Source organism: Pteropus alecto, unplaced genomic scaffold (genome assembly GCF_000325575.1).
Source record: "Pteropus alecto unplaced genomic scaffold, ASM32557v1 scaffold45, whole genome shotgun sequence".
Lineage (NCBI taxonomy): Eukaryota > Metazoa > Chordata > Mammalia > Chiroptera > Pteropodidae > Pteropus > Pteropus alecto.
The window spans coordinates 13588816-13607792 of NW_006442491.1; the positions used below are offsets into that span (position 1 = coordinate 13588816).

Consider the following 18977-nt stretch of genomic DNA (forward strand, 5'->3'; position numbering starts at 1 on the left):
AAATCACAGAAACAAATTTAAGTTATAATTGTGGCAATTGCTACTGAAAGAGGTGCTCAGTATAAGATCTCTGTTTCACAGAAGTTTCATGGAAGATCTGAATGAAATTTCCAATGAATTTGGTGTCTTTATGTCTAGTGGACAGTTTTCAGTCTTTATCTCCTCTGGTCTCTCAGCAGCATTAGTCACTGGTAACCACTGCCTTCTTGAAACATTCTTTCATCGGCTCTCACGGCACAGCATGATCCATTATGATCTTGCTCTTCTAACTTCTTGTTCCTTCTCTCCTTCATTTGATCAAATTCCTTTATCCTGCTGTTAGATGCTGCAACTCTTTGAGTTTTGATCTTAGACCCTCTTATCTTCTCTTTCTGTATTTTCTTTCTCAAGTGATTGCACCTGGGCTCATGACTCCATCTGCCTATAAGAGATGATCATAGATTTTATCTCTATTACATCTCTCCTCTGGGCTCTGGGATGTTCCAGAGGCCCCTCAAATGCATCCTGTTTAAAACCAAATTCCCATTCCCATTAAACCTGGTTATCAAGTGTTCTCCATCTCAAATTCCAACTAGTAATACAAACCTGTCTTTAGAAGTAACTCTTGACATTTTTTTTTATGAATTGTATATACTCAATTATCACTAAGTACTGAGGATTCCTTACAGTATACACATTTCTAATGTATGTCCACTTCTATCCATCTGTTTGAGAGTCATCTTTTTTTCAAGCTACCTCCCTTTCTGGGACCACTGCATTGGTCTTCCTCCAATTAAGCTAGTTCTTTTATAATATATTATCCCGGTGGTAGTCTAACCACTATTACCCTATAAATTGTACTTGATTTTAAAGCATTTTAATGATTTACCTCCTTTTCTTATCAGATGAAGAACACATTTTCATCATGCCTACAGGTCTCTTCATGATTTAATCATCATTCTTGGAAGATAAAAACCTCTCCCCATTCCAGCTAACTCTTTTAGTGATATGGTCATGTGCATGGTTTATTGTACAAAACTGCCTGGGTTCCAACTCCTGCCCCACACTTAACACTATGTGACCTTAGATATATTAGGTATCCTAGTTCTGTCTAAGTTTTCTCATCTGTAAATTGTGGCTAATAGTAGTATCTACTTCATAGCCTTTTTTGAAGATTAAGTGGGGTTTTTTTGTTTTCTTTTTGTTTTTTGTTTGTTTGTTTGTTTGTTTTTTTTAGGTGAGGCAACCTTTGGTTGACCTCACAGATTGCAAGGACCTTGTCAGTTTACAATCCCTTATTTTTTTATTTTTTCCGCCTACAGCACCTGGTCTTCCTAGGTGGTCTCCCACCCAAGTACAAACCAGACCCAACCCTGCTTAGCTTCTGAGATCAGACAGGATCTGACTTGTTCACGGTAGCATGGCCATAGACGAAGTAAATTAATAGATGTAGAATGTTTAGAAAAATGTCTGGCACATTGTATGTACCATGTAAATATTAGCTACCAATACTATTTTCTGCCATTTGCACCATTTATCTAATTTTTGCAGCACTTGCCACAGTTTCAATTTCATATATTTTTTGTTGTTATTTTATGATTGATGGCAGCCTCCACCATTAGAATAAAGGCTCTATTGGTCTATTTTTACTTACCACTGTATCCTTAGCACCTTGCACATTTCCGGGTCAATAATAAATATTTGTTTAATTAATGAAAAATTAGTTAATAATAAAATTCAGGTGACCAAAGGATATCAAGGGGAAATTTTATAACACAGTCAAATGTAGCTGAGCAGCCAAGAAAAGGAAGAGATTGTCTATATTACTGATGCATAAAGAATTATAAATAGCATTTGTTAAATGTGAAGATATTGGAAAGAGCTATATCAGTGGAGTTGTGGGATTAGAAGCCAGAATGCAATGAGTTAAGAAGTAAATAGAAGGTCAGAAACTGGAGACAGTCCTTTAAGCCAAGGGTCATCTACCCTCTGGCTGCAGACAGGTCAGTCTCTTAGAAACAGAGCTGCACAGCAGGAGGTGAGTGGCTGGCTAGCCAGCTAAGCTTCATCTGTATTTGCAGCCACTCCCTGGAGCTAGCATCGCAGCCTTAGCTCCATCTCAGATCATCAGGCATTAGTTTTCATAGGATCAAGGAGCCCTGGTCCCTGGTGCCAAAATGGTTGAGGACTGCTGCTTTAAGCCAATGTGTCTCTAACTATTTGGGACCTCATACAAATAAGCAGTTCATACTACATGAAACTCAATTCACAAGAAGGACGACACTCCAGATTATCTATATCTCACTATTAAATGCAGTAGCCACTAGCTACATGTAGTTGTACAAATTTAGATGGTCTGACATCACACACACACACACAATCACTGTATTTCAAATATTTCAAAAATGCTTAACTAATAATTTCACTTGATTTCATGTAGAAATGATACTATTTTGGATATACTGAGTTAAATAAAATGTTACTAAAATTAATTTTACCTGCCTTTTTTTAAAGAGACTACTAGAAAGAGTAAAATTATATATGTGGGTTGAATTGTATTTTTGCTGCGCAGTGCTGATTTGTGTTGTTTTTTAAAAATTTTTAATTAAGTTTATTGGGGTAACATTGGTTAATGCAATTATATAATTTTCAGGTGTACATTATCATTTGACATCTGTAGATTCTATTGTGTGTTTACTATCCAAAGTCCAGTTTCCTTCAGCTACCATATATTTGATCCCCTTTATCCACTTCACTCTCCCCCTAAACCCTATATTTGACTCCCTTTACCCTGTATCTCCTCCCACCCACTAGTAACCACTAGTCTATAGTCCTCTGGTAACCACTAGCTTATAGTCCATGTCCATGAGTCTCTATTTGTCCTGCTCATTTGTTGCTTTTAGGTTTATATCCCACATATAAGTGTTATCATGTGATTTTCAACTTTTCCTGTCTGGCTTATTTTGCTTAGCATGACTATCTAAAGGTCCATCCATGTTGTTGCAAATGGCGGTATTTCATCTCTTCTTATGGCTGAGTAATATGCCATTGTATATATGTACCACAACTTCTTTAGCCAATCATCTATCGTAGGACACTTTGGTTGCTTCTATGTCCTGGCCACTGTGAATAATGCTGCTATGAACATTGGTGTGCAAATATCTTTTCGGATATGGGTTTTCAAGTCTTTAGGGTAAATACCCAGTAGAGGGATTGCTGGATCATATGATAGATCAATTTTTAGTTTTTTGAGGAACCTCCATACTATTTTCCATAGTGGCTGTACCAATTTGCAGTCCCACCAGCAGTGTATGAGTGTTCCTTTTTCTCCGCATCCTCTTCAACATTTGTTATTTATTTTCCTGTTGATTATAGCTATTCTAACAGGTGATTTGTGTTGTTTTTAAGGAGACAAGTCTACTGACTGCTGCTTGAACATTATGATATCATATTACTCTAAATGTTTCTAAATGCATACTCTCCATATATGAACTTAACTCATCTTAACTCTGACAGATAACATTTTTTTGCTGACTGGCACTGGTCCAGAGATCACACTTTGAATAGCATTGTATTAGACAACAAATAAAAGAAGTTTGGCTTGACACGTGACATTACAGAAATTGGTAGAATAGGGTCTTAAAGAATTGGTTCCTCCACTGAAACAACCAATAAACTGACAAAGATGAATGGAATCGACCTTTCTGGAACTCTGGAATATAATGCATAGGGCAGCTGAAATTCAGTGCAAGAGCACTGTGGCATTTCTACCCATCTGAATCCACCTCCCATTCCCCTACAGTAGCAGCAGCACCTGTGGGGACAAGGGCATGTGCTCCTTGTCAGCTTGTTGATGCCAGAGGGCTAATACAGATCTAGTTTTTTAAAACTGTAGTGGTGCATTTTGATCTGTCTGGTGGCACTTGAGAAAATGGGGCAGAGGCTAACTTTTGTTTCAATCCCCCAACCCTGATTTCTCTACCTCTCTATCATTCCCCCTACTCTATCCCCTACCTCCTTGGGCTGGAGTAGTTTTCCAGGCTTCCAAAGTTAAATGTGGAGGCATCTATGGAAAGATTTAACAACATATACACCTGTGCAAAGGAAAGCAAATGAGACAAGTAGTAGATAGAACCCAAAGGCCTGAGTAGTAGGAGGGAAGTAGGAAGGTTAATGAGCTCTTATTCAAGGGCTCAGAAGGGCCATCACATATACTGGGAAGACAGAGGGAAATCCAAATGCCCAGTACCTAATACATGCTCAGAAAAGACTGAGAGGACCTTAGGCTTTTACCTCTGGTGATTCTGTGGACTCATTGTAGAGGGTATGACTCTGAGGTAGAGTTATAGGCAGGCTTTAAGAAAATCATTTAAGGAAATCTCTGTCAAGCCATCACTGAGATAACAGAACAAAGACTTTAGTGACCACATGCAGCAAGGGATATGGTCTTTGCAAAATTATTTGGAAAAGTCACTAAACAAATGGACATCTGTAAACATCAAATATCAACAGCAGCAAACTCTGGGGAAAGAAGAGAACTTGATCTCTGAGCTACCACATTGTAATAAGGAACTTCTTCACATCATTTAATATGGCTATAACAAAAAACTGAAAATAAAGAATATCAGTGAGAATGTGGAGAAATTAGAAACCTTATACATTGCTGAGGCACAACTGATGTGTAAAGAGTATGACATTTCTTCAAAAAATCAAACATAGAATTACCACATAATCCAGCAATTTCAGTGAAAGGTATATACCTCAAAAGAATTGAAAATTGGTGCTCAGACAAATATACGTATGTGCATGTTCATAGTTGCAGTATTAACAATTCCCAAAATATAGATACAGCCCAAATGGTCATCAATGGATGAATGTATAAACAAATTGTAGCATATACATACAACGGAATGCTATTCAGTCATGAAAAAGAATGATATAGTACAGAAAGATGTTATGACATGGATGAAACTCGAAAACGTGCTAAGTAAAAGAAACCAAAAACAAAAGGTCTCATATTGTGTGATTTGATTTATCTGAAATGTCCAGAATAGATAAATTCATACAGACAGAAAACAGACTGATGGTTGTTACAGTGTTAGGAAATGGGAGACTAAGAAGTAATAGCTTATTGAATACATGGTATTATTTTTGGACGATGACAATATTTAGAAACTAGATAGAGGTTGTGGTTGTTCAACATTGTTAATGTACCAACAGCCACTAAATTATTCACTTTAAAATAGTTAATTTAGTGCTAAGTGAGCTTCGCCTCAATAAAAAAAGGAAGAAGAAACTTGGCTTGAGTGAAGAGAGAAATAGAGCAGGTAGTTGGAGCTTGAAGTAGGTTGTTTTTTCTTTTTTAATGACTAAGAGTAATTTGAACTTGGTGAAATACTGTTAGATGGAAGTCAGAAGACAGAGAAGGCAAGGAGAACAAGGCAGAGAAAAAACGGTCAACATCAGTTATAGATTTAAGGATGGATATAGGATGACTAGAAGTGAAGGTCGTTATATCTGGTGGGACTCATTTTATCTTTGAGGAAGAAGTAAGAATATCTGTGAAGGGATGGGTACCAAATTCAGAGGGGAGAAGCATTTAAGAAAATTTGAGATTCTTCTAATAGAGAAGGCAAGCAAGAGCTGCAGACCCAAATGAGTTTTAAGACGATTCATTTAAGGTTACATGTGTAAATGTCTCTGTGTGTTTGAGCATATGTACTGTGTTTCCCGGAAATAATCAGCTGCCTGACTGTGGACAAAAAGAAAACAAATGTCTGGATTGTTCTAGCCTATAGTTTTGTCAGGTGAGTGTTATAGATATCAATGAAGCAAGGGGTTGAAGATGAAATGGTATAGTGTGGTCATTCAGAGTGGGATGTTTTAATTCAATAGTTCAGAAATAGAGCAGGCCTTGCTGATGACAGGTTCAGCCATGAGAGAGAGTGACTGAGGCATCGAGAGGTGAGTTCCTAAAAATGGGGTCATAGATTGGGGTCAGGTGGTCAGATGAGCCACACATGGGGAAGTCCCCAAGAATGATGGCAGGAATTGGGTGGAAGAGGAGAGACAACACACCCATTTTGCAATGAAAGAAGGAAAGTGGCAATGATGGGAATGGGAAGGGGACAGCAACAATAGAGCTGGATATCCAGTGGCATAGTCCTTGTCTGGACATGGCTTGGTAAGTGAGGGGATGATCAGCCTAGCTCTGTCTCTTATGGGGAGAGGCATATTTACCTGGAGAGGGTGGTGCTTTAAAAAAAAAACTGATAAGACTTCTAAAGCAAATATGAATAAAACTGAAGAAAGGTAATGGCTATGTGTAGAGCCAGAGAAGTGATAGAGTAATTGGAGGGGATCATTTTACCAACTATATAAATGTTTACCTAATGTACTGTATACTTGAAACTAATAATAAAATAAAATGCTAAAAATAAGTACAGCACACATAATTATATACAGTATGTAATACTTGATAATGATAATAAATGACTATGTTACTGGCTTTAAAAAAAAAAAGGTGATCAACCCAGAAACAGAAAAGAAAAAGCCAACAGTAAACCTCTGGCATTTCCTAAGCAGTCACAATTATGGAAATGGGAAGAATTTGTAAATGAGAAAGGTGTCCCCTGATGAAGGGTAAAGATGTTTCTTTAGGTTTATCTGAGTTTGCACTGAAGTCTCTGCCCTTATTCATATCCCTCATTCTTATTCCACAGCATCCAAAGATTCCTCTGAAGACTCATCAAGTTTTTAGAAACTTAGGTGCCAGAAGTTGGGGGCTGTCTTGGGTAAGAGGTGTGAATATTGCAGATCTAGGTGTGGATACAATGGAAATGCATATTTTTTATTGTAATAAAATAGACTTACAATGATTTGTCAGTCCTCAATGTGACTATACTTATAATTAACTCAAATATCATATAAAAATGACATATTCAGAATAGCATTTTATTTTTTGTTTACATATAATGCTATAAAATGGAGCATCCAATATCCAGATATTTACAAATCTTGGATAATGGTGTGAAATTTTTAGTTCATGCCCAACTCTTTCTTAGTACATACTTAGAACTTTCCGTATTTTTACTTCCTCCCATGACCAAAAGCTGAAAAATATAATGTGAATATTGACTTAACTGATTTGCAGCATGTCTGCTTTGAAGTAGTTATGTATCAAGTTAATTAGATGAAAGGTCTGTAATTATGTAGTTTTATAGAACAATTACAGTCTAGTGTGAAAATATGTATGAATACAACTATAATGACCTAATACTTACTTAGAATGCAATAGCTCCTTGAGGGATTGCAGGTGGGGCATTGAGGAGGAATGTGGGGGTGATTTTACCAGTAGATATTTGAGATAAATGGAGAAAATAATACCTTTTGTATTATTTATTAGCAAATTGGGGAAAATCTAGGGGGGAAAAACCCTCTAGGTTTAATCTAAAAGCTTCAATTTTGCATATATCATATTTCTACTTTTATTTCCAGTATGCCTATATCAATTATTCAAATATCCATCCTCCTGATACCTACCAGTGATACCAATTCATCTCTATTTACAAATCCATACCAGAGAAAAACTAATGAACAACCAGAAGCCAAATGGAAGAGACTTAACAAATTTGGACCAACAACATTTGGGAAGACAAAATTGAGTACCTGTGCATGAAGATTAAACACAGAGCATGAAGATGCCCTTGACCTTTGGAATAGGAAACCGTGACAAATTACAGAAGCAAGGGAGGGCCATGTACCCAAAATGTTCATTAGCAGTTATTAGTCAATTTACATTAGCTTCAGAGGCTCCTTAACATATCAAATTTGATTATAGCTCATTAAAATCTGGAGTTTCCCATGATACAGAACTCTAAAAAATATGTTACTAGTAGTATCACTCAGAAGTATAACTATCTAAACTGTATTTTTATTTCAATATTGGAAAATAAAATGTAAAAGTCATTTATAAATTCCACTATTTACTTTATTGGTTATTATTATACAAAGCACTGTCTACTCAATATCATCATCCAAAAGTAACCATATTAATGGTTTGATATGTAATATTCCATATAATTTCTTATACCTTCAAAAGTACACACATATACACATATTATACTCAATGAATTACATCTTTGTTTCCTCCTTAACAATGTGTCACAAGACTCTTTCCAGGACACTATTTATAGTGATATTTCATATTAATTAATGGCTGAATAGAATTTCATAATATGACCAGTGGTGTACTGAGAAACTGTTTGTGTTAAGGGTCCCTCAAACCACCTCCAAATTTGGCGATATGCTAGGAAGACTCACAAGACTCAGCAAATAGTTGAACTCAGAGCTACGATTTATCACAGCAGAAGTAGACAAAGCAAAATAAGCAAAGGGAAAAGGCACACAGGGAAACCTGGAGGCAGCTTCCAAGAGTCCTGTCTCAGTAGAGTCACGGAAGACATACTTAATTCCTCCAAAATTAAATTCTGACAATATATGTAAAATGTCGTCTAATCACGAAGCTCATTAGAAACTCTGTTCCTAAAGTTTTTATTGGAAATTGGTCATGAGGTAACCCTCTGCCTAGCACATATTAAGATATCAAGATTCCAGACTCTCAGAGAGAAAGCAGGTGTTCTGCAGAATCCATATCATTTGCATAAACAGTTTAGGCACATTAAAGGCTCTTATCTGTTAGGGAATGGTAACAACCCTTCCATAACCCAACTTCCCAGACGCTAGCCAAGGGCCAACCTAGCAAGCAGGTCTTTATAAGGATAGTAGAGTAGTCACAGGTGTTATGTTAATTCTTTTTTACATATTGGCTCTCTGGGAAAAAAAAAAATTTAAAAACCTGATTTGTACTCTGCTTATTTTCATGGTATTTATATTCTCACAATTGCCAATTTCAACCTACTAACACAATGACACTGAATGTGGAGTTGGGAAAAGATTCAAACAATTGGCTCTCCACAAGCCAGTACAAGCTGTCTCCAGCATGCCGCTGGAAATATCATTATTTATGACATATTTCCTAAAAGTATGTGCCTTCAATAAACTTTTCATCAATCATTGAGTTAGATAGCCTTTTATAGTCAATTAAAGTAAAAAGAGAAAATAAGTTAGAAATCTTAGGTGTTAGAGATAATCTTTCAGTCTTCATGATTATTTTCCAACTGGACAGTCTGAATACAAGTGGTTCTTTTCCCAACAACCCACAGAAGGTAAAATTTTAGAGCCACAAGTAACTTTTAATTCACATGTAACATTTCATAAGCAAACAACTTAAGAACCAGAGACTACAGTGATTTTCTAAGATCACCTATTAATTATGGGCCAACTAGCAGAATAAGAATCTAGTTGAGAATTTTAATATTTCATTTTATAACCTCTGTATTGTTTGTTTTTTATATACATATTTGCATTTCTATCATTTAAAAATTTGACCTATTTTTAAAAGAGTAAAAAGACTGGGAATCCATACATTAATAGTAGTTATATCTGTGTTATACAATTGGGGATTAAGGTGACTTTGCGTGTTTTGCATTTCTCTATTTTTTTATATGAACATTTATTATTTCATTATAAAAAATAAAGTTGTTTGTTATTATTATATTATTAACCTCAACAAGTGAAGAAAAATGATATATAAATTGCTATCTATAAATCAAAGATGCTAGTCTAAGCTAAGACCCCTTTTAGCACTAAAATCCCAGATTTCTACAGCAAAAGGATATAGCCACAATTAAGCCCAAGAAAGTGTAACTATTCTCCTGAATGTCATGACCTCTATGTAGCATATATCAGATTAATAGAATTATTTGAAATTTAATCTAGGGTTATAAAACCTCTTTTTTTCATTTTCCCAGCTTGAAATCCTTCTAATGCACTCTCTCAAAGTTAGTTGTGGGGAGATAATAGCTTTTTTGGGCACAAACAGCAATATTGAATGTAATATGTTAATATGTTATATGCATATTTATTAGAGAAGAGACAGGAGGAATATCTTAAAAGATGATAATGCATATATGGTCAGAGTAGGTTATAAAGCGATTATTTTTTGAGCTAGAAGTCTCAAACAAGCTTTTCAATATATTAAAAGATTATAATTAATCCAAAGCAGCTTTTATTTTTCACATAAAAGGTTTCAGTTTATATTCTGGTGTGCTACCTAACAAATAAATTAATTTATCTTCTTATTGGAAATACTCTCATAAAACTAATCTTAAGTATTTTATAAAATATGTAATTGGAAACACTTCACAAAGTTTTCTAAATGGCTCAAAGATAAGATTCAAAGAACATTAAAGATAAAATATTATCTTAAGAAAGAAGAAGAAGAAACTGAAAAAGAGTGTTTGTATCTTACATAAGTCTTTGGATAAATTTCTAGTGAACAAGATACAGGCTAGAGAATTTATGTTTTCACAGGTATAATGAATCAAGTTTATAAATTTTATTTCTTACAACCTGTCTTATATTTATGGTTCTCCAGGTTATTAGAGTAAGACATATCCTACAATTACCATGGCACTGTTAAGTGATATTCATTGGTTCCTTTTGCCTTGATTGCTTTGTCTTAAAATGTCCCAGAGTAGGTTTTGATGATGCTGAATATGACCAAACAAGACTGTCCTCTGAAAAATTAGAAAGACTGTTTGCATTAGTCCATATCTCTGCTCTCATTCCCAGTGGTATTTTAGAGTCACTATTCCACAAATAATACTCTTTATAGGTCAGGAATAATGGGAAATTTGGATATGGGCAAAATGCACTGACATTGAAAAACAGAAGAGAAGCATATCCTAAATGGGTACACTTTAAAATAATATCTGAAAAATTCAATTCAGCCAACCATTTAATTATTCATTTGTTTATTTATTCAATAAATATATGCTAAAAACAGACATAGTTCTTACTAAGTGCCAGACAAATCTTCGCATACTTTAAAAGACTAAAATCCAAACTGGAATCCCTAGGAAGAAATTGTCCTACAATACCCCGATGAGGGTCTAAGGTTCCACTTAACTTTTGTTGGTGGGCTGGATCCTAACCCCAGTATTTTCTAGTCACTAGCAAGTAGTTCCACAATGAGTGGATGAACTTCATGGAACCGTAAAACCATCATTACATGGGTAACTCCTACTTCTATGCCTTAACATCTGGGCCAAATCTTCTGGAGCCAAAATCACCACACCCAAATTATGGCTGAATTTGCCTTTGGTTTGCATTCCATTAGATTGGCTGATTCGGTTTTTTTGTTGGTTTTTGTTGTTGTTGTTGTTGTTTTGTTTGTTTGGGGTGACATTGGTTAATAAAGTTATATAGGCTTCAAGTGTATAATTCAATAATACATTATATGTATATTGCATCATATGTTCACCTCTGAAATTTAAATTTCCTTCCATCATCATATATCTGACCTCCTTTACCCTTATCTATCTCTTCTCTTTTCCCTCTAATAACCACTAAACTGTTGTCTATGTCTATGAGGTTTTGCTTGTTCGTCTTGTTCATTTGTTGCTTTCAGTTTTATATCCTGCATATGAGTGAAATCATATGGTTTTCGACTTTTTCTGTCTTGACTTATTTTGCTTAGCATGATAATCTCAAGATCCATTCATGTTGTTGCAAGTGGCAGTATTTTATCTCTTCATATGGCTGAGTAATATTCCATCGTATATATGTACCACATCTTAATCCAATCATTTATCAAAGTACACTTTGGTTGTTCCCTGTCTTGGCCACTGTGAATAATGCTTCAATGAACACTGGGGTTCATATATCTTTACAAATAAATGTTTTCAAACTTTGGGGGTAGATGCCTAGAAGAAAGATTGCTGGGTCACACAGTAATTTTATTCTCAAAGTGTTGAGGACACTTCATACTGTTTTCCATAGCGGCTGTACCAATTTACATTCCCAGCAGCAGTGTATGAGGGTTTCTTTTCCCCCACAACCTCCCCAACACTTGTTATTACTTGTCTTGGTGATGATAGCCATTCTAACCCAGAAATTAACCCACATGTATATGGGCAAATCATTTTTTTTTTTTTTTTTTAAAAAGAGCAAAACATATAAAATAAAGAAAAGAAAACTAGTTCAATGGTGATGGGAGAATTGGAAAGCCACATGAAAAAGAATGAAGCTAGACTGCTATCTGTCACTATACATCAAAATTAACTCAAAATGGATCAAAGACCTAAGTATAAGACCTGAAACAATAAACTGCATAAAAGAAAATATAGGTACTAAACTCATGGACCTTGGATTTAGAGAAGATTTTGTAAATTTGACCTCAAAGACAAGGGAAGTAAAAGCAAAAATAAATGAATGGGACTACATCAGACTAAAAAACTTGCATGCAGCAAAAGAAACCATCAACAAAACAAAGAGGCAACCATCTGAATGGGAGAAGATAATTGCAAACAATGCCTCTGATAAAGGACTAATATTCAAAATATATAAAGAATGCAAACAACTCAACAACAAAAACACAAACAATCCAATTAAAAAATAGGCAGAGGACTTGAACAGACACTTCACTGAAGAAGACATATAAATGGCCAACAAACATGTTCAATTACACTAGCTATTAGGGCATGTGAATCAAAACCACAATGAGGCACCAACTTACAGCTGTTAGAATGAAAGGCTGATTCTTAATAGGGAAAAGGTTCTAAAAATATATCCTTTTCCCCATTCTCCTTCTAACTCACTTCTTCCTCCTTCTCCTCACTTTATGCTAAAGTCCTGGCAAGCCTCAAGCTCAGGAGAAGCTCTTTGTGAAAACAGTCTTCCAGAAAAGATTGATTAAAATAGCAAAAGGCATGCAGACACTGAGTTTAAAGAAGAAAACATCTAATGAGGTAGAATATGTAATTTATTCATATATTTATAAGGTAAACTGTAGAAGAAATACTATGGTCCTGGGGACCAGGACCAGGGCTTATCAGTAGAGTTTATAGGGAGATAGATTCTGATTCAATTTAGGACTTTCTAAACATTAGGGTGCACTGAATTATGAAATGACATGCGTTGCGAAGCAATGAGTTTGGAGGTGTGCAAAATGTCTGCCAGATAATCTAGTTAGATGTTGTAAAACAAATTCCTCTATTAAATTACTCATACTACTTAATTCTTAGAGGTCCTATCCAACTTCGAGATTCAGTGCTTTTATAGCTTGTCTTCTGGAAAGGAAAGCTGGCACATTCTCCTGAATTAGGCCTTGGTTTAGCATCTCTGGATCCTGACAAAGGAAGATATAGGATTGGGGATCCAGCTTTCACATAGATGCACTGTGAATAGAGGCTCCTGCACTAGCTATCTGATCTTGGAAAAGACACCCAAAGCTCCTGAGCTTTCATTCCTCACCCATGTGGAGAAATAGTGGGACAGGGCCACAATCTCTTCTCTAAAGCCCTTAGGGCCACATAGTTTGGAATTCAGAATTTCTTAAATATTATATGGCCAAAAGTGCACTCTGTGTACATTGTGTAACAATGCTTGTGGGACATGGGCGGTACACTATAATAAAACCCGTTAATAGTTCTTCGTTCAAACATTTAGATATTCCTATGAATTCAAAGAAATGAAGTCTATAAATGAACATTTAACTTCATAGGTCAAATTTTGTCATCAAATGAATTTTTTAAAAATTATCTCATACATAAAAGGTGGCCAAATTACACATCTCTGGGAAATTGTGAGATTTAAGTCAGTTCAACTCTGGAAAATGCCATAGTAGGTGCTCTGTATTAGTGGTCGTTCATTCACCTTTCTGTTTTTCACCACTGTGGCCTTTAGGGAAATTTTAAGACTTACACATGCGATGTGGAGACTTAGCTTAAAACTACAGTTTGGTTAGTAGCTCTATATTGTAGAAAATATGTTAAATATAATCTAATTTCCTGATTTGGGTATGGGTGAACAACACATATAATGTACAGTGCACCCTTGCTCCAGTTGCAAATTCACAGCTTCTCCTTTCTTCATAGAATTGCCCTTGACCAAACAGGAGCCATGCTGACTAGGAGGTCAGCCTCCACCCCAAATTCCAGGGCTAACCAACAGCCAGTGACTAATTCAGAGGGTAAAAAATATGACCCTTTTGCATCAAATTGAGATACTCTCTGTGATTCCATTCATGCTCCAGGGGTCTACAGGGGATCAAGCTGAGGACATGGACATGGACTTGCTGAGGACATGGACATGGACTTGCTTAATGCCTTTTCCTGTCTTCTGCTTTCCACACTGCCTTACATCATTCACCTGAGAGCACTCCCTCAATAAGTCATATGTACCCAATCCTTGTCTCAAGCTCTGCTTCTAGAGAACCTAAGCTAAGAAAATATTCAATGTGATTTGTTTATGTTCTATTCATGCACACAATGATTTAATTGTAAAGGTCCTTAAGCATTCACCTGTTACACTATTATAGCCAAGTCTAATAGAAAAGATCCTTGCCCCTGAGATCTGTCAGTCCAAATCTACTAGTTTAGTTATCCCACCTTTATGAATCTCACTGTCCCCATTAAGGGTAATGGTATGGTATGTACATTGCTGGGGTGTTACAAGTGGATACAAAGTGTCTTATTGTAACTGACAGAGCACACACATAAGAAAGAGAAATTTTTTGCTCCCATAAGGATCACTGCTGACTTTTGGCATGCTTAAGCTCTCTACATGTTTGTTAATCGTCAAATTCTTTGTCAATCAATCTTTTCTGCTAACAGAATGTGAACCTGAAGTTTAATGAGTTGAAAACAAGATCCTTTGTAGATATTTCCTTATTGCTACCTTGCCCAGTCTGGGATGGAAATATCTTCTCAATCTTGTGCTTAAAGACATTTTCCATAGGCTTGCACCTCTCCATTTATAAATGTTATGTGGAATACATAAGTACTCTTATGACTTTCCACCTTTAACTGAAAGCCAAACCTTTGCTATGTACCTGAGGTTGAGGCAGACAGTCACACAACCCCAGAAGGAACACAGAAGCAGCTGTGTTTATTTGAGGTTTGCTCTGCCAGGTCTCAGCATCAAAATTAGAAGAGTCTCACACAGAATGAACAATACTCATGTGGTCTTATATCAACCATACTCCAGGAGACCCCCTTTCCTGTTCATCTTTCTTGAAAGAAAAGGAAAGAAAAGTCAAGGATAAATTTCTGTATGGAAATTACAGGAACTAACAAAGAAAAGACTTGCAATCATTCCTATTTATTCATCATCTTCATTCTCAGAGCAATCCCGCAAAGATAGTATCATTAACCCCATTTCGTTGATGAATAAATTGAAGCTCAGAGAATTTTGATAATTTTATCAAGTTATACACTAGTAAGTAAATGGATTACTGTTTAGATCCAGACCTGTCTTACTCATGTGTCACACTATATATACACTGTTCATACAGGTTTGCAAGATAGTAACTAAATTCTCAATGTTAGGCATTTAACATCTTTTATGTGAGAAGGTCAGAAGGTCAGAGAAGTAGAGCCACTGTAACATGTAAAAGATATAATAAAACATTCAAATTATGCCCATAATTAGTTTCAGATTTCACGAAGCATCAATGTGTAAATTATAATAAATAAATTTAATTAACTAGGCACAATATACTTGAATCAAATAGCCCATTAAAGACAGATCAGTAGATATATAAGATGAAAACTTTCAGAAACTAGCTGATACTCCCAGATTCGGCCAGCCATGCAACCATAGTACTCATCAATACCCCAACTTATTAAATCCAACATCTTTGTATAAACTGAAGACTGAAATTTTTAGTATGAATCTGGATTTTGAGTACTACATAATAAAAAAGTTGCTTTTGTGGAGTTTAAGAAGTCAAGAGATCTAGAAACTTGACAGTGAAACAACATTATTTGTGGCTTTGCCTGACTGAGTAATTTGCTGAAATGTAAAAAGATGCCTACCTACATTGAGATGTTTGATTCCTAACTGTTGTGTCATCTGCTTCCTCTAATTTTCATTTTCAGTAAAAAGAAAAAAATATAAACTTTCAGAATCCAAATCTCACAGCTCTAACATCAAATAAATATCCATAAAGTCATCTTTTAGCATGTTAGAATGAGAAACAACTATTGTGGCAGGGCGGGGGGGGGTAGAATATGCCTTCTGCCATTACATTTATTTCATTAGAATTTCATGGAATTTCACTAAATGGGTGGATGGGAAGCTTCTGGAGCTGAATAAAGAAAAGCAAATAGATTCCTAATCAGTTTTCCAAGATGAAATAGTATCTGGTGAAATATTAAAAAGACAGTGGTAAATGTACACTATATCCACCTTTGGGAATTATGAATATTGTATGCATTTTACTCAATCTGAAACAAATATATAAGCCTTTTCCTTTTAGCCATTTTCTATATTTTGTGCCTTTATTCTGAATATTTATTCTTGCATCTTGCAACTGTGGATCTCTGAAAATACTTCTTCCTTCCATACATCATTACTTGGCTTCCTCTCCTTCTGATGAATTTAATTAAAGGCTTACACCACAGTCTCTGCTACTTACAAGGTGTTGGATAAGTACTTGTTTGATTGATTTATTGTTGACCAGTTTGACCCACTCTCCTGTCACCTAGCATTTTCTTTGGGAGAGAAGAGACAGATAATTGCATCAAAGCTGGCAGCCAAGCCAAGGAGAAAAATGTAGGGGAGCTAGAGGGCACTCATTTTCTTGGCTCTGCTCTATAGGAAAGAGCAAGGGCAAATGACTCAACGTGGGAAAGTTCCTCTGAAAGGGTTAAAATAAAGAGAGAATATCTTCTTCCTCAAAAATAATTAGCAGCTCAAGTAAAGTAAAGCTTAAAAATATTCATTAGAAACTATGGCAAACATTTTATAATTCAATGAAATAAATCTTCTCAGTAGTATAGTTCAAAAAATGTTACTCTTTTCCCAAATTGTTGGGACTAGACTTGCCAATGGGCAAAAACCAGACCTAACTTTGACTCTCATATTTTCTCCCTTCTCTCTGGTTTAGGAGAAAGGTTGCAAACTCAGTTGCAATATCAAGCAATAAATGCTGAACAATTAAGTTCTGCTGCAGTATAAAACCGCTCAAAAAAAAGGAATTTGCTTCATAATTGCAGAAGTTCTGCCTTTTACATATTTTAGACATAGTTGGTTTCGTCAGAAAACACTGTAAGCTGAATATTACAAAGATAAAGTTTGGCATTAAGGTAAAAAAATTAAATTTTACAACGAAGATTTTAAGAAAGTAATATATTTATTACATATATACAATATGTCTCCGAAATATGGTAGCTACATTAAAAAACAATTTTAGGAAAGTATTTATTGTTTCTGTGTTTTAGGTCTTTTCTCATAGACTACTTCATTTTGTCTTGCTATAATCCATTTTATATAGCAGAAAACTAAGACTCAAGGAAGTTAAGTGTCATACCTAAAGGTCTGTGGGTCATATGCTAGATCTGATTCTTACAGGTTGGACAGAGCCAATAGTGCATGTTGCTTCCCACCCCGAGTTCAGTGACTTCCCATCTGTAGCTTAAAATTAGTCATAGTGGATTTGAAAACACTGCATGGAAATTGGCAAACTCTACAAATCGAAGCCTCTTTTTGCTCTAGAGCTGGATGTTAAACATTTACCAGCACACCACTATGCAGAGGTCATAGGTGGTAGTTGGGATTTGAAACTAATGTTTCTGATTTTAATCCTAAACTTTTCCATAGTCTCTCAGCTACTAAAGTATACTTTTTCATTTGAAATAAAGTGGAGTGTTTTCTTTAAATAAAATAAGAGTATCATCGTTAAATGGCATTAAAATAACTGTAGGTCAAGGAGAGAGGTAATTATACATTCAGTGAATATAGAATAAACTCTATAAATGTATAATGTCTATAATTATATCCACTTTGAAGATGATAACATTAAAATATCTTAATTGGAGAAACTCAAAATATGAATATAGCTTTAGATAAAACTATTTTAAAAAGAAGGGTAGAGTCAAACACAATGGTATTTAGAAAGAAAGATAGGTTAAGGGAAATATTTGGTTCCAGCAGAAAACCAGGTGGCAGTAAAAAAAAAGCTGAATCCAAAAGGACAGTGAGAGAGGACTTACTGTGTAAAATGATTAGAAAAAGCAAAGAAAAAATGTTATAAAGATATTAAGAAACCAACAGGGATTTTTCATACCAAACTTAGACATAAAACACTACCATAGTATCCCTATACCTACAACACGAATAAGCCTAAAGATATCTGGAATTGGTTAACTTCGTTGGTATCATTCCTAGTGAGCACACAAGATATTTGAGATGAATTTGTCTGCTACCCCCAGCAGCTGCCGCTTTCTTTCATTATAGATAGGGGAAGACTGGGAGAGATATGCAGATGCGTTAGGAATGATAATTGGCAATAATCCTTTATTTTCAATATTATTTGGAAATAATTTGGTTTTGTGTTGCTCTCTTTACTTGAATAACTTCACACGAGCAGAAATGAGCTCAAAAAAAAAAAAATTAAGAGAACAGAGCAAACACAGTTTCTGTCTTTCAGGGATTGTTATAAGGTTTGCCTAGGTAGAAAAATATCTCAGTGGATAATAGAGTTAGTGTTAATACTAGTAAACGATAAAAAAGGGACCAAATGGTCACGTCGGTAACCAAGTGTTACATCTTTAGTCCTTCTTGTTTGGGTTCTCTTATGTTTGTGCACTCACAACTGCAGAGATTCTAATAAAAAAATCCAGGATAACCCTGGGCAGAGGGAATGTGAAGAAAAGGCTCATAATTAATTCCTAGTAGATATGACAGTATGATTTATGAACTTGAAATCTGTAGTGAACCAGGAGTTGAACTGTGTGTGGCGGGGGGGCGGGAGGGAGCACATTTCTAAGCATCTTTGCTAAAGGGCACTGAACGAATGTACCATAGGCCAAATAAATATGTCTAGAGCAAATTTTTGAGGCCAAGTCTCTGGGAAAATAACCAGGAAGGAA

The 18977-nt window shown here is 35.5% G+C and overlaps 1 pseudogene; it reads right to left on the reverse strand.

Moving 5' to 3' along the window:
• Positions 1-1292: 1292 nt before the first annotated feature.
• On the reverse strand, positions 1293-1411 carry LOC112471245 (annotated as a pseudogene).
• Positions 1412-18977: the final 17566 nt, after the last annotated feature.